Raw genomic sequence first — 16,730 nt, 5'->3', positions numbered from 1 at the left:
CATTCTAGTCGAATATGTGGCCCTTGCCGTTTGTACGTATTGCTACGAGGGACTGCTGGACTGACGCCCACACAAATTCTTTGCCAAGAACAATATCCACCCACCTTCATTCGCAAATGCATGGCACACAAAGTTCGCAACGAGGATTTGCTATGAGGTAATCTTTAAATCATGTTTCCCTGTGTTAAAAGCAAATTCTGGAAAACGATATCCAGACTCCTCCGAACACTCGGACATATGACAGCACAGAAACCGAGAGCCTCACTCAGACAACAACTCACGAGAAAACAAGGCCCAATACCCATCACGTGCAGGTCAAACGTGATTGACGAGATTCCACGCAGGGATGCACGAAACACGATATTGGAGAAAGAGGCTGACAACTAGAGAGCTGCATTCATATTTTCATCTGAACTGTAAACGCCTCGGACAGCTGTTCCTTGCAGTTATGCACAGAATATTGAATGTCTCTGATTCCAGGGCTTGGAATTCGGATGATATGACCGTCTGCAGCACTGGATACTTCCTTATGTGAGGTAACTCCTGATGGAACACATGTCACACTCTATTGCTCATTGAGAAATACATCCAAAATAGGAGCTTAGAGCAGCATTTCAGTTGTCCTTCTGGTGCTGTCCCTGACATGCCCTGTGGCACTGCACTTATTCTGTGTTTCCTGAGGGTTCGGCACATGGTTCCACGATCGTATTATGGGCAGTAATCTGCATTTTCGCTTCAATAACGGGTGTGTGAAGCGGAGGTCCACCATTCTCTATTCTATTTTTCTCTTCTTATGCACAACTGCAATACAGTAAAGGATCAATGGATATTGAAAGATGATATACAGAGGCATGTGAAATACCGAAGTTTGAATGACATTTCTGCAATGGTTAGAGATTACCTTGATTCAGGAAATAAGGATGTAAAGTCTGTTTGGCTGGAGTTGAGGAACAGTGAGGCATGAACTCACAAGCATGTGTAGTTTACAAGCCCACTCGCAGTAACCACAAAGGGAAATAAATCGTACAGGAGGAAAAAATGCGTGTGAGTGACAAAAATGGCAATAGTCATGCGTGATCTTAACTTCCCATCTAAAACTCTCGGTTCCATTGTAAAAACGTTTGGAGAACCAAAATCAAAAAAATCCCACATGTCCCATAAAACATCACGAGGGATATCTTGGTAATTGATTACTCTACTGGTGACTTAATTTTCCTATTTCCTTGGAAAACATCTCTTTAACTGTGAGCATCAGAAAAGCCTTTGTTTTGCCAGCAAGAAATAAATATGTGATTAAGCATTGTTCGTTTCATGTATAAGAACACTGAGACTCCTCTGCACCGCACTTCTTTGGCGTTTCTATCGATTTGAACAGTAGTGTGTCTTTTGATTCTTCCCAACAAAGTATATGACCTCGCATTCCCTACATGAAACTGCATCTGCCAAGAATACTCCAATTGTTGGAGGGAATCCTGAGGAACAGAATGTACATGTATTTGGAAAGGCAAGGACTGATTCGGGATTGTTAACATGGCTTTGTGCGTGGGAAATCATGTCTCTCAAACTTGATTGAGTTTTTTGAAGAAGTAACAAAGAAGCTTGATGAGGGAAGAGCAGCAAATGTGATCTATATGGACTTCAGTAAGGCGTTCAATAATGTTCCCCATGGGAGACTGTTGGCAAGGTTAGATCTCATGTAACAGCAGTGGACCTAACACCAACCCTTGTGGTACGTCGCCAGGACCTGGACACCAAGAAGAACATGTTCCAACAACTACAACACCGTTTTCTATTGGCAAGTCAAATACTGATCAAAGCTGCAAACTCTCACACAGTTCCATTCCTCCGCATTTTGTATAATAGCCTATTGTGGGGAAACTTATCGAACAACTTGCTGAAACCCATATACACCACATCAACCGGGTTACTGTCATCTACCTGTTTGGTCACTTTATCAAAAAAGTCAACAATATTCGTTAGGCAAGGCCTACCCTTCAAAAAACCGTATGACTGTCCCTGATCAGGTTATTCTTTTCGAGATGGTCATAAATCCTATCTATAATAACATTTTCCAACACGTTAACAACAACTGCAGTGAGACTCACTGGTCTGTAATTACCAGGCTTGTCTCTACGAAACTTTTTGAACAAGGGAACAACATATGCAATGCTCCATTCCACAGGCACTATTCCTGTAGAAAACGATGATTTGCCGATCAATTCCAAAGGCTCATCAATCTCTTCCCTTGCTTCCCAGAGGATCCTAGGACAGATACCATCCGGCCCAGGGGACTTGTCTGTTTTCACACTCTTCAGTATTCTATCACCTCATCCTTGTGAACCTCAATATCTACTACACTAGACGCAAGTATCTATGTATCTTCGTCGTCAACATTTTCATTTTCTATCGCGAACACTGTTGAAAAATATTTATTTAGAGCTTCCCCTATCTCCTCTGACTCCACACACAACTTACCACTATTATCCTTGATTGTACCAAATTTAACTCTCGTCATTCTTTTAGTGCTGACATACCTATGCAAAGCCTTAGGATTAACCCTGATCCTATCTGCCAACAACTTCTCATGTCTCCTCCTGGCTCTTCTAAGCTCTCGTTTTAGGTCTTTCCTGATATTGGTGGAACCCTCGAGCGCTCTAACTGAGTTTTCTCGTTTTGTCCAAACATAAGACTCTTGTCCTTCTTGACCAGACATTCCACTTCCTTAGTAAACCACGGCTTACGCGTTCTATATCTTCCTCCCTGCCTGACAGGTACATACTTATCTAGGACACACAGGAGCTTTTCCTTGAATAAGCTCCACAAGTTAATATGCTCACACTTTACAGTTTCCTACCCAATTCTACGCTTCCTACATCTTACCTCATTGCATCGTGATTTCCCTTCCACCAGCTGAAACTCTTGCTCTGTGGAGTACACCTATCCCTTTCCATCACCAAAGTAAACCTGAGAGAATTGTGATCATTGTCTCCAAAGTGCTCACCGACTTTCAAATCAAAAACCCGGCCAGGCTCGTTACCCAGTACGAAATCGAAAGTGTCTTCTTCCCTTGAAGGCATGTCTACATACTGTGTCAGGAAGCCCTCCTGCACACACTGGACAAAAACTGACCCATCTATAATACTCGTACTGTAGTGATCCCAGTCAATATTTGGATATTGTCTTTAGTGTTCCAGAGTTTGTCATTGTCCCAGAGTCCAGATGAAGTTTGTATTCCTAACGTACGGGAGCGAGAATTCTTTCAATATCTCAGATCAGTTCCTGTCCCGAGAACATCAGAGTCAATGTCCCTTCCTCGACTCGGAGTGACAGTTCACACTTCTTCATTCTCCTCTGATTCCATTTCCCAAAGAGTTTCTCAAGATTTCCAAAGCTGGAGCCTAAATTATATGGTTTGCTTCCAAAACATTTTTCCAACTGCCAACTGACAATATTTTCACTGTATCTCTTCGCAATCCTCTTACTTGCACCATGTCCAGGGATGAGAAGTCCCGTTTGGTGGAGAGAGTTTCGAAGGCTGGTGAGTTTCACTTTGGAACAAAGATGGTTAAGTGGCAATTTCCTGCGGTTGTTTGTAGTGATGGGAGAGGGAGCGGTGGGGAATGAGCACTCTGGCGAGCAGGAGAAAGTGTTGCCAATGACCAGAGTCAGAGAACAGAGGACAAGGGATTAAAGGAACCTAATGAAAAGCAGCACTTCTGCTCAGGGCGTTCAATAACAACTGCAGAAACCCGATGTGTCGAGCAGTGTATCTCGAAAGAGAAACAGAGATAATGTTTTAAATGTGGAACATTTCTGATGAAGAACTCGAGTTTCCCAAGTCTATCCAAATTACAGGCCCGGTTTGCAAAACTGCCGTTCTGAGCTTTGAATTGTTCCAGCAGGAAAGCAGTTGGAACATAGTCAGCAGGATCCGAACCTACTTGGAGAAACCCCAATAGACTTCGAATCCATCGCTGTAACCACTCGGCCATGACCACAGAGCGCACAGCGACCTTGAGCGTTGACCAAATCAGCCGTGATCTCATTGAAAGCTGCCGCTGACTTGATGAGTTAAATGCTTCCAGCTCGTTTCATACATTTGCTTTCATTTGTAAGGTGCGAGACACCAATGTAAAAGAAGAAAAACACAAAGTTTGGAAAAGATAGTTGCAGCCAAATTGAGTCAAAATTATTTATTGAAAGGAAAATCACACTTGGCAATTTGCGACATCTTTTTGCGAACATGACCAGCAGAGGTAATCAAGGGAGCAATTGATCTGAGTATTCTTGGACATGAAACAAACAAAGGTTCATGACACATTCATTTCTTTTTCTAGCGAACAAAACCGTCTTTCCTGACGGTTACAATGAAAGAGATGTTTCCCAATAAAAGACAGAGATAAAGTCGCATGTAGATATACTTCAATGTGATACGATTCACTTTCAGCCCTTAATTAACCCAGAGATGGAGGGGGTGAGTTACTTTTCTTCACTCTTCAACTTGACAGCATGGAGGTACAGACATGAAACCGCTCGAGATGGCGTTCTTCAATTGGGAACCAGCGACACTGAAGGAACTAGGCAAAAGTGAGGACTGCAGATGCTGGAAACCTGATTTTAGATCAGAAAATGCTGGAACAGCACAGCAGCATCCGAGGAGCAGGAAAGTCGCCGTTTCTGATGCCAGTCTTTCTGCGTTCCGCAAACAATTTTCGTTTTTGGCGCAGATTTCCAGCAACTGCAGCTATTTGTATTATGTTAACATTCATAATGATTTGGACAAAACCAATGACCTGCTAGCATCGGAAAATCGGCAGAAGTACTGGTACACTGATATGTTAGCTGAACAATACAACTATTCCATGAGCGGGAATACGATCCGGGCCACGGTGCTGAGAGTACCGAATCCTCACAAGTAAATAACAAGACAAGGCGATAGATACTGTCATATTTGGTGTAAATAAAACACCCTTTCTGAACATTTTCGTTGCAGATTATTTTCAACTTGTCTTCGTCGATTTACAAAGTGGGAAAAGGCCATTCTGCCTGAGTGCATTGCGGCTAATCAGAGAGCCATCTGTTGTAGTCGCAGTTTCCAACTTTGGCCCAAAGTCTCGTGTGTTCTATTGTTCCCAGGGCAAATACCAATGACTTTATCCTGTGCTCTTAAACGGCACAAGAATGGGGCAGAAGTATGACACTTCCACAACGACTTGCAACCCTTTTGAGGAACTCATGCTCATTTTCACCCACAAAGGGAGACACACAGAAAGATACCCCCAAACCGACAGAGGTCTCCGTTGTGGTGAGCTGGAATTTGAAATGGACAAGTTTTAAATGCGGAAGCAACGTCCCGGTATGACTTCACAGGGGAGCATCAACGTCAATCACGGTTAATGTGAGACCTTTCCCGCGAGCCAGTTAGCACTCGAACCTACAATCTTCTGATGCGAAATCAGACGCATTATCCATTACGTCAATGGCCCAAGAGATAAGCTGAACGTTGGCAGAATGTCGACATGTAATACCATGGACTTTCACGGAATCAGAATTAAAAAGGTGAACAAGCAGCGAAGATAATCACCAACACTGCTTCACTTCGAAGTTTCCAATTTGTGAAGCAGTGCCTTTCACTGGCAAAGGAGAAACATTTGTCCTCAGCTGTCTGCTTCAGGTTCGCCTCCTTCTCTGCTGGAAGTTTCCATCGTTTTATTCACAGTCACGACGCGATTTCATGATCCACTCCAGTGAAAACGTGTCATGGTGTCGTCCAAGCAAGACCCTGCCGAAACTCAGCGAGAGACATCTGGTCATTTCGAGCTCAGGATGTGGAATTAGATGAGATGCGTGACACCTTTTATTGGCGCCGCCACTTCACTGCAAATTAGCGGCTCAAAACGAGACGTTGTGAGCATCAGCTTGATTTGTACCTTCCTGCAGTGCATTTGCTTAATCACTCGGCTATGACTACAGACAGCACCGCACTGTTGAGCATTGACCAAATCAGCCGTGCTCTCATTGAAATCTGCCGCTGACTTGATGAGTTAAATGCTTCCATCTCGTTTCATACATTTGCTTTCATTTGTAAGGTGCGAGACACCAATGTAAAAGTAGAAAAGCACAAAGTTAGGAAAAGATATTTGCAGCCAAAATGAGTCAAAATTATTCATTGAAAGGAAAATGACACTTGGCAATTTGCTAGATCTCTTTGCGAACCTGACCAGCAGAGGTAAACAAGGGAGCTATTGATCTGAGTATTCTTGGACATGAAACAAACAAAGGTTAATGACATATTCATTTTTTATTCTGTCGAAGGAACAGGCCTTTCCAGATACTCACAATGACAGAGATTTTTCCCAATTAAAGACGGCAAATAAGTCCCATCTCACGCTGACACCATCGTGAGCGCTGCTGTTTCACCATGCCACAGAATCAGGGTCAATTCCCGCCGCAAGCAACTGAATGCGTGGAGTTTGCACATTCTCCCCGTGGCTGCGTGCGCTTGCTCTGGTTTTATCCCACAGTCCAAAAATGTACGGTTTGTTGAAATGGCCGTGCTAAATTGACGGGGTTAAAGGAGAGGAATGCATTTGGGCTCGGGCGGGTCGGTGTGGAGTTGCTGGGCTTAGGACCTGTTTCCACATTGTAAGTATTCTAATCTACAGTAATCAATGACCAAGGTACGGCGCACGTTGTTCGATGGGGCATATATGACTTTTCGATTATTTTTCTACAAAGTTTCTTTACAATTCAAACGGGAGAGGAAGAAGGGAAATGAATGTCTCCCATAATTCTTGCCTACTTTTATCATTCACAGGCGGTTTTTTTTTTCCTATACGTTTATTTTTACACTGTGGTTACTGTTAGTGTTCTTGTAAGCCACACTGGCTAATTTCCTCTTTCCCCAGTGTACCTCATCTCTACCCAAACACACTTTCCATCCTTATATCCTGAATCAAAGTAATCTCTAACCATTGCATAATTGCCACAGAAACTGGGCTTTTCACACGCCTGTGTATGTCTTTTCCCAATATTAATTGATGGTTTACTGTGATGCAGTTGCGCACGAGAAGAGGAAAACAAAATAGAGGCCGGTGGTCCTGGGTTTCAAACGCACGTAATTGCAGCTAAAACGCAGATTACTGCACACAATGCGATCACGGAAGCATGCACCAAATCGTCAGGAAGCACACAATAAGTACAATGCTGGATGTCATGTCAGGAACAGGACTAGAAACACAACAGTATTACGTCTCTTGGGTACTATTTTGGACGTATTTCTCAATGAGCTATCGTGTTTTACATATGTTCCATCGGGAGTTACCTCACACAAGGAAGTAACCAGTGCTGCAGACTGTCATATAATCCGAGTTCCAAGTCCCAGAGTCAGAGAAACTCAGTGCTCTGTGTGTACATACACGGAACAGCTGTGCATGGGGTTTACAGGGTAACTGAACTGCATGAATGCAGCTCGATGGTCGTCTGTCTGCTTCTCCTCTATAGTTTTCTGTGCAGTCCTTGCGGGCAATCTTGTCAACTACGTTTGTCCGGCACAAGATGGGCATTAGTCACTTCTCTCTGAGAGAGGCTGTTGATTTTTTGTGTTGTCATAATTCCGAGTGTAAGGAGGACTCTGGCTGTCAGTTCCCAGAAACTTACTTTAAGAAATGGAAGCGTGCTTTTTAACTTGCCGCGTGGCATATACTCGTTGCAAAGTTCGTGCACTGCGAATCACGTTGCGGGACTATCCAATTTTGGCAAAGAATTTGTGTGGCAGTCACGAGTTGCCACGACCAGCTATCCCTCGTAGCAATAGGGACAAATGGCAAGAACTACAAATTCGATTAGAGCAGCACAAGGCTAATCTGACAGGGCAAACAGAAGGCAGCCAGAAGATTTCTGGGTGTAGGGCAATCGTCCACGGTACCTTTTAATATGAAAGTCTGTGCATCATTAGAATCTGGGACCAAATTTGTCTCTGTTGGTTATTCATTTCCAGACAACTTGTGTTGTTCCCCGTTTACTCTGAAAGTGAATAGACATAGTTATTTCACCGTTATTTCGAAAGAAGATCCTGCATTGAATCTGTTCGCCGTTTTTTGATGCTGTGGCGAAAAGGTGTGCAATCGCGATGTGAAACGTTGCTATACTTTCATTTCCTTCATTACTGTCCTGGTGAGGGAGAAAGGTGATTGGCTCTCCCGATCAGATGGGGGCACCGGCGCATTGATGGCCTAATTTAATCACGGATATAATTGGAAATGTTCACTTTTAATGTTTCATTGTTGTGTTTTGTTTTATGATACTTGAGCACTTTCTGGGAATTGGCAATACACTAAATCTCCAGTAGGTTTGGAATTGCCTCGCTGTTATTTGTGCGAGCAGTTCATGTCAGAGACAACTCACAGTGCCTCACAGACAGTACTTAAGCTTCGGTGTGCCTGATCATGGTACTGCCTGTTCAGTTTTGATTCTGTTCCACGATAAAAGCTGTCAGTTTTTGGATTCGCTGGAGAGCAAAGTGGGTAATGCGATATGTGAGGTATTTTTCTTCAGCCAAAATCTTTGATGGCGAACTTGGGAAAGTGTCAAGAAGAATGGTCATTGGCAGCAAATATCCGGAAAACCTTCATCTCTGGATCGGTTGGGCTCATCCACCCTCCAAACAAAATAGCCAAACGTGCTGGCTGAGTTACAAACATCATGCGTTTTTTTTGCAAATGGTGTATTCAAACCATTGTCGGTGGCTGGAGCATCTCAGACTTGTCGAGCATGGAAACAAATCCCGCGATCCAACTTGCCCTTGCTGAATAGATAACCGAAATTAATCCATACATTTCTGCCAAGATTTGTGCCTTATCTCTCCACGGTCTTCCTGTCTTTACACCCATTCAGATGCCTTTGAAATGTTGTGAGTGCACCAGACTGTGCCACTAAATGTGGCAATTCATTCCACACACAAAGTTATGTGTGAAAAACATATGTCCCTCACATCCCTTTTAAATTTTTCCTCTCTCACATTAAATGTTTGCTACGTAGATTTGAACTCGTGTGTCTTGTGAAGAAGTGCTCCCTGACTATTTACTCTGTCTGTCTTCCTCATAATTTTATAAGCTTCTGTGAGGCCATCTCTAAGCACTGAGGCTCCTGGGAATCTGACGAAGCCTATTCAGTTTCGTTCTTATGTCCAAGCAGTGCAAACCTTGCAAATCCTTGGAAAGGTTTTCTAAACTTACACTTGCAAGACGTGTGTCCAGCTGCAGCACTTGTTTGACCGCGTGGCCACTCTGGAGCTGCGGATGGACTCACTGTGGAGTGTCAGCAATTCCGGAGAGTTATGTTGCCTCCCAGGTGCTCAGGCCAGGGATGTCGCCCATCGGCTGAAGAGCATTCGAAAAGGGGATCATGAACAGTCAGTTGTCTTGGTGCATACAGGCACCAACGAAAAAAGAATACGAGATGAGGACCTGCAGGGAGAATTCAGGGAGTAGGAGAGAAATTAAAGAGGAGGACCTCAAAGGTAGTAATCTCGGGATTACTGCCGGTGCCATGTGACTGCCAGCGTAGAAATGAATAAAAAAAAGGCACAGTGAACACGTGAGTTGAGGAATGGTGCTGCAGGGCGGGTTTCAGATTTGTTGGATTTTGTGACCAGTTCTGGGGAATCTGGGACTATATGAAAATTGACGATCGACATCTGAACCAGATGGGAACGTATGTCCTTTCGGGAGTTTTTGCTACTGCTATTGGGGAGGTTTTATACGAATGTGGCAGGGGGCTGGGAACCACAAGGTGGGTTACGCTTCGGCGGGGCGGTGTGGACTTGTTGGCCCGAAGGGCCTGTTTCCACACTGTAAGTAATCTAATCTAATCTAATCTAATTAAACAAGTCGGCGGTGAGGTGGACACCGGAAACGCTAATAATCTGGAAGATAGCATACATAATGGGAAGAGTAGGCAGAAAGCAGATGAATGCAAAAGAACTGGTGGCCTGAAATGCATCTACTTTAATGCATGGAGTATAGACAGATGAATTTAGGGCTTAGGTTGGTGCCTGGGAATATGACATTATTGCGATTCTTGGGGAATGTGTCTGTGTGTCTCTTTCTGTAGGAAACACGACGTGGGCAATAACACAGTGTGAGTATGTCAAACTTCAATCCCATTGTTGTGTCTTCTAAGATCAAAGCGAGAACCTCACTGCCATTTGCACTGGAAACATCAGAACACATAAGGTTATGGACCAACACTGGAAACTGGGAACAGAATAGATGAATGTCTTTAAACCAGACTGCACAATGTTCCAAATTGGATTTTCCATTCTGCAAAACTTGAAGACGAGTAGAAACCAATCTGCAGTGGAACTGAACAGAAAAGAAATGGAAAATCCATTTCACTGACAAGAATTGCAAGAGCGTCTGTCTTCATTCCGTGTAATCTCGTAGTTTGGATTTGGAACTCTAACCGTAATAGTGTTGGTTCTATTCTCGGATAGGGAATGCATGTTTTATTGTGCAAATATATCGTGGTACCAGTATTTCTTACCACTGGTCCGAACCTGATAATACTTGGTATTGTGCCAGGTTATCAAAAATCAAAAAGATACAGGTTTTGGAAATATGAACTAAAAACGAGAATTGATAGAGAAACCCGCTACAACTGGCAACATCTGTGGAGAGAAACAGGGTTTTTTGCTTAAGATGGACAGGAAGCAGGTTAGTTATAGATTTCTAGACTATACTGTTGGGAAAATGATAATCTTACCTGTCGAATCAGGATATTTATCAAAATCACTCTTGAGTTTACAAACATCGAATTTACAATCTTAAAAGGACTTAATCAGCTGTCATGCTACTTTCATTTTCCTGAGCTGATGGAAGGCTATGTTTTAATGGCTACATTTCCTTTTAGTTTCTGTTATTTAGCAGTCACGCCGAATGGAGAATTTTTTCTTTCAGTGTCTGCCTCAATATGGGTCTTTGTTTTTTTCTATATTTGTCTCTGTATCTTCCTGGGCCTTTTTCACATTCTCCGACTCTCTGGCTGTCCATATCCCTCATTTCCCATTTCTGCTCTTGAAAAGCCTGACATTCAGAGACAGTTTGAGATTCGAACTGCTGAGAGGCTTTCTGACGCCTGGCTGGAGTCGGTCGAAGTAGTCTCACATTCTCTGGATAATGCGTCTGTCACTTCGACCTGAGGCAAGGAGATATTTCTTCCTCAAAATCTAAAGACCCTTTCGAAGTTAAAGTTGAATTCCTTATCCAACAGAAAAAGAAAGTAATTACATGATCGCTGAAGAAGAACAACGATGCATTTACTGTTGGTGTACAACGAATGAATGGTGACAGCAGAGAATGAGGGTGATCATGTCGCGGTGTCAGTGCCATTACCACAACATTTCCCGGGAATGCTGCAGTGTCTCCTGCCTCACCACTTAATTTCCACAAAACTGGGAATGAAGGAATGAGAATAAGCGGATGAGAAGCAGAAGTGCTTGTGAAACTGCAGGAAGAATCTCCAGGTTAAAATAGTAGTTAAAACAAGCAACCTACAGTACTGGATTTAAACCAGGAAAATGAAGGCGGAATGCGAAATCAGAATGTATAGCAATTCAAACAGGACACTGAGTTTCTCGATCAGCAACACAATACTTGCGAGAACTAACGAGCTTTAAATACAATGAGCAGGCACCAGTGTGATGGGAGCTGCTTTCACCAGCTAAGCCATGGCGCCACGTTAAAAGCCAGATTTCTCGTCCATATGAACCACTTGATCACGGGAATTCGAAAACGCGTTTGAGTGAGTCATTGCGAACAGTGAGCAATAAATGCTGAACCAATAGCACTGACACTGAGCCTTGCACCATCAGCTCCACACTCACATCTTGTGTTATGTCTCCTGGGCATCAGTGCATTTGACTTTTATTATTCTACCTTGCACCTCTCCTCAAGTTATTCCAACCGCTTGCAGTGTCGAATTAGAACATGCAATTATTAGAAATGCATTTCTGGGACACAGTTGTCTTTCAATGAGATATGATTCACTGCCCATCCCTAATTATGCCAAAGATGTAGGGGACGAGTTACTTTTGTTAACTCCTCAAATCCTTAGTATGGAGGTACTGACAAGAAACCGGTAGCGATGGAGTTCCTGGATTGCGGAAAGCAGACCGACCCCAAACTGCTAACGTAACTCACCCAGGGAAGAGCAGATGGACCCCACTCTTTCAATGTAACTCAACCAGTGGACAGAAGTCTGACATCACACGATCAATGTAACTCAACGAGGAAATTATGGCCTGACCGCACTCTGTTAATGTAACTCACCCAGGGAAGAGTAGACTGACGCCACTCTGTCAATGTTAGTCATCCAGGGAAGAGCAGACTGACCCAACACTTTATATGTAACTCACCTAGCAAATGGCAGACTGATACCACTCAGTCAGAAAAAAATACCCAAGAAAGAGCAGACTGATGCCACTCTGTCAACGTAACTCACTCAGAGAAGAGCAGGCTGTACCCATTCTGTCTCTGTCACTCATCCAGGAAAGAGCAGGCTGATCTGAATCTGTCAATGATACACAAGCAGGGAGACGAGCCTGACCCCACTCTGTCAAATAACTCTCTCAGAGAAGAGAAGACTTATTCCATTCTGTCTGTGTGAATCATCCAGCAAAGACAGTAATGAAACCATACTTGCTGTTAAACTCAGACAGAGAAGAGCAGACTGTCATGACTCTGAGAAAGTAACACGCCCGTGGAGGAGCAGACTGACACCAATCTCTTAACGTTGCTCACCCAGGGAAGAACAGACTGAGTGCACTCTGTGATATTACTCACTCAGAAAGGAGCAGACTGACCCCATTCTGTTAATATGACTCTCCCAGGGAGGAGCAGATGAAGCCCAATCTGTCAATGAGACTCAATCAGGGAAGAGCACTCTGACCTCACGCGATCACTTTAACACAACTAGGAAATTGCAAACTGACCCCATTCTGTCAATGTAACTCACCAAAGAAACAGCAGACTGACGCCACTCTTTCAATGCAACTCACCCTGGGAAGAGCAGACTGATCCCACACTGTCCAAATAACTCACTCCGTGAAAGGCAGACTGACGCCACTCTTTCAATGTAACTCGCACAGGAAAGAGTAGACTGATGCCACTCTGTCAATGTAACTCACTGAGGGAAGGGCAGACTGACCCCACACTCTCTGTGTAACTCAGCAGACTGATCCCACACGGTGAATATAAGTCATTCACTGAAAATTACTCTGACCCCACTCTATAAATGTAATTCACTCAGGGAAGAGCAGACTGATCCCATTCTGTCTATGGCACTCAACCAATGAATGAACACTAACCCCACTCTACCAATGTAACTCACCAGAGAAGAGCAGTAGGAAGCCAGACTGTCAACATAAATTATCGAGGGAAGAGAATACTGACCCCGCTCTTTCTGTTTCACTCAGGCAGGGAAGAGCAGACTATCACCACTCTGTGAAAGAAATTCGCCCAGCGAAGGACAGACTGACCCGACTGTATCTGCGTGACTGACACAGGTAAGAGCAACTAATCCAACTCTGTCAATGTCTCTCCCTCAGGGAAGAATATCCTGACCCCTCTCCGTCCATGTAGCTCAACCAGGAAACAGCAGACTAACCCCACTCTGTCTATCTAAGTTCACAAACATTCTCTGAAGTACGTCCTATCCAGACACTCTCCACATCACTGTCTCTGTAACCGTGTGCGTTCAATGGCGAATCCAAATAACCTGCAAATGTTTAGAATGTGGCAGCAAACCAGAGCTACCACACAGAAATTGGGCGAATGTACAAACTTCCATCAGGCAGTCACCTAAACCTGGAATGGAAACCAAACCCGACAGCAGTCGTGATTATAAAATGGCAGAACAGAAACCCAGCAAAAAGAATTACGTCCCTGTGTGTTGCAATGATTCTGAGTATTAAATAAGCACCCCTCACTGTAGTTAATTTCCATTTTCATCACTGCCAACCTTCTTCAAAGCAAAGCACGCGCTTGTTTTTTCCGACTTCTGATATCCCGCTTTCAACCCGCTTTTTCCCTAATCATATTTCTGACTTTACAATCTACGTCATAACAGTTTTGAAAACTGCAGAATGAGCTTTGTTCCCTTCTCCACTGATGTTGAGAGTAGCAATACAGCATATTCGAGAAGGACTTGATGCGCTTGCGGGTGGTGTATTCGCGGCATTATGGCTTCTTTTTTTTTTCATTTTCAGTCTACTATTTCGAGTTAATTGCGAAAAAGACTTTTTTGGAGTCGAAATGGTAACTGTGATTTCTCTCGGAAGACAGATGTAGCTTTATTTCTGTTCTCTTATAAATTGATCTTCTTCGGATATTTGCAAGTGAAATAGGGTGCCTTTTTATTGCTCAGTTTTAGTTTCAAAATCAAGAGAAACATGAAGAAGACAATATCAAAGAACACAAAGAACTGAGTTGTTAAGATAATTTTTGCAGCAAAGGTGGACATGAAGGTCAAATTAAGATAACGGTTCAAGACCATTTAGTCTGGAAGTGGTATGTGACTTTAGTTCCAAATATATGTTTTCGTTGTTCCAGTACATCTTTTTGACTCCCAGAAAACATTGATTGTTTTCTGTATTCATTTTGTTTCCCGATATCTGTCTTCTGGTCGATCAGGGACAACTTGAATTTGCGTCTGCATTGAATAAGATTTCGCTCTTACTTTTGAGAAGCAAACCTGTGCATTATGTACCACTTATCATGCTGATGGCTAAGAAATTCAAAATGAATTACGGTTTATGGATCGTGAGCAAGAATGAAGTGATCCACATCCGAACAGATGTCACCAGGCCCTATTCCTACATCGGGCCTGAACGGTCCATTGGCAGAGTCTGCAGAAAGGAAATTTGTTCAGTTTGATTTGATACCAATGGTAGTGCTGTTTTGGTGCAGAAATGTGTCAACATCTCTGACGTTAGAGTCAAAATTTAAGTCACATATACTCCATGGAGTATCTTCTCAGATCGGAACATGCTGACATGAAAACATCTAGCTCTGATAGCAAAGGTTTTTACATTAAACTGGGAGTATGTTTAACTAAGCAATTCAGACGGCCAAGATGAATAATTGGCATTTGGCTCTTCAAGCTGAGCTCTCCACAGCAACTGCTCCAACGAAGGCCGTGGATAAGATCCCCATCGATTATTTTGGTCAATTTTAGCCTCAACAACAACCTATTGTTCTGAACAATGCTACACCACAAGCAGAGTGCTATGTCTGATTTTCATCGTTAATTTTCAAATTCAGTTCTTATTGCACAGTTTCTTACGAATGTGGACAGCAGAAGACCGTTAACATTCCATTTCTAATATTTCCTGAAAATTCTACTCCGCTGATATCGCCTTGCCTTATCACACCTCAAGCCAGGAACCTGGATCAGTCGAGTTCCTTTCCACACATGGAGTTGCTTTTTCGAATTCATTGACTGCTGGTATAATAGATTATTGGCCTTGAGAGTCAGTTGTAAGTTAGGTTGAACTTTCTCAGCTTGACTTTCAACTGATCCTAAACAAAATCATCACCTGCAGGTAAATGTATTGCATTGCTTCTTGTTTTGCTTAATTCCACCCCCCACCCCCCACTCCTGAACATGTAAATTTCACGATAGTTCGACAAATGTTTTGAAACTGATTCGTGTTGGAAGTTGGTGGCTTTTGGTGTCTCGACATATAATTTATTCAATTAGACGTCTTGAAATGACTTCGGATTCTTCACAGTTGAAAATTCACTTTTGATTGAATGCAAAGCTCAAGCTTCACGAAATTCCAAATTCCGCTAAGAGATTAATGACTTTTAAAGGATTCAGCGCTGTGAACAGGATTCGAACCTGTACAGGGAGACCCCATTGGATTTCGAATCCAACACCTTAACCTCTCGGCCATCACAGCCACAGCAAAGTTGCTAATTTTCATAGTAAAAGAACTGAATTCATGAAATACGCAATTTGTTTGAAGAACAAATTGTCAAGACCCAACGATTTCGCCAAATCCTTTGCAGAGACCCAGACGAACGTTACCTTAGCAGATTGACAGGCTTTCACCGCAAACTAGATTCTGACACAGCTGAAGTTTTGGGAATGATTCTTCGTCGAATTTTAGAGTCACGGATGTACACCACATGAAGAGAGGATCATTGTTTCACTGCGTCCGATCGACTTTGACTCAATTGCTCATCATCTGGTGCCAAAGTTGTTTTTTTAATATTCATCAAAATATGGTATTAGAAATATTGATGCTAAGTCCATAAACACTAGCTACATTCGTAAAAACAATCGGAATTAGAAAGAATGCAGAACCAATTTACAGGAATGGATCCAGCAACTAATCCGTAAGTTCTAACATCAGGTAATGAACTTGTGAGAACATGAGAGGAAGATTCACCGAAGATTTGGAACTTGAAATCGTCTTGACGGAATTATGTGCAAGGTCTTTGTGGTTGTTCTAGAGTCATCAAGTCCTTGAACAATACAACACGGAAAGTGGCTCTTCATTCCAACTTGAGCATGGTGGACAGTTATCCCAAATTAATAGGCCCCATTTGCCAACATTTGGCCCACATCCCTCTACACCTTGTTACTCATGTATTAAATGTTACAGTTGTACCAGTCTCCAACAATTTCTCTGGCAGCTCATTCTGGACACGACTGAAAAAGTTGCC

General features: G+C 43.0%; 1 non-coding gene across 1 annotated transcript; it reads right to left on the bottom strand.

Annotated features, from left to right (window-relative positions):
* Positions 1-15,879: 15,879 nt before the first annotated feature.
* Positions 15,880-15,961, bottom strand: trnas-cga (transfer RNA serine (anticodon CGA)). Its single transcript has one exon. It is a non-coding gene; the product is annotated as a tRNA-Ser (tRNA).
* Positions 15,962-16,730: the final 769 nt, after the last annotated feature.

Source organism: Chiloscyllium punctatum, chromosome 23 (genome assembly GCF_047496795.1).
Source record: "Chiloscyllium punctatum isolate Juve2018m chromosome 23, sChiPun1.3, whole genome shotgun sequence".
NCBI lineage: Eukaryota > Metazoa > Chordata > Chondrichthyes > Orectolobiformes > Hemiscylliidae > Chiloscyllium > Chiloscyllium punctatum.
This window is presented reverse-complemented; position numbering and strand designations above follow the sequence as displayed.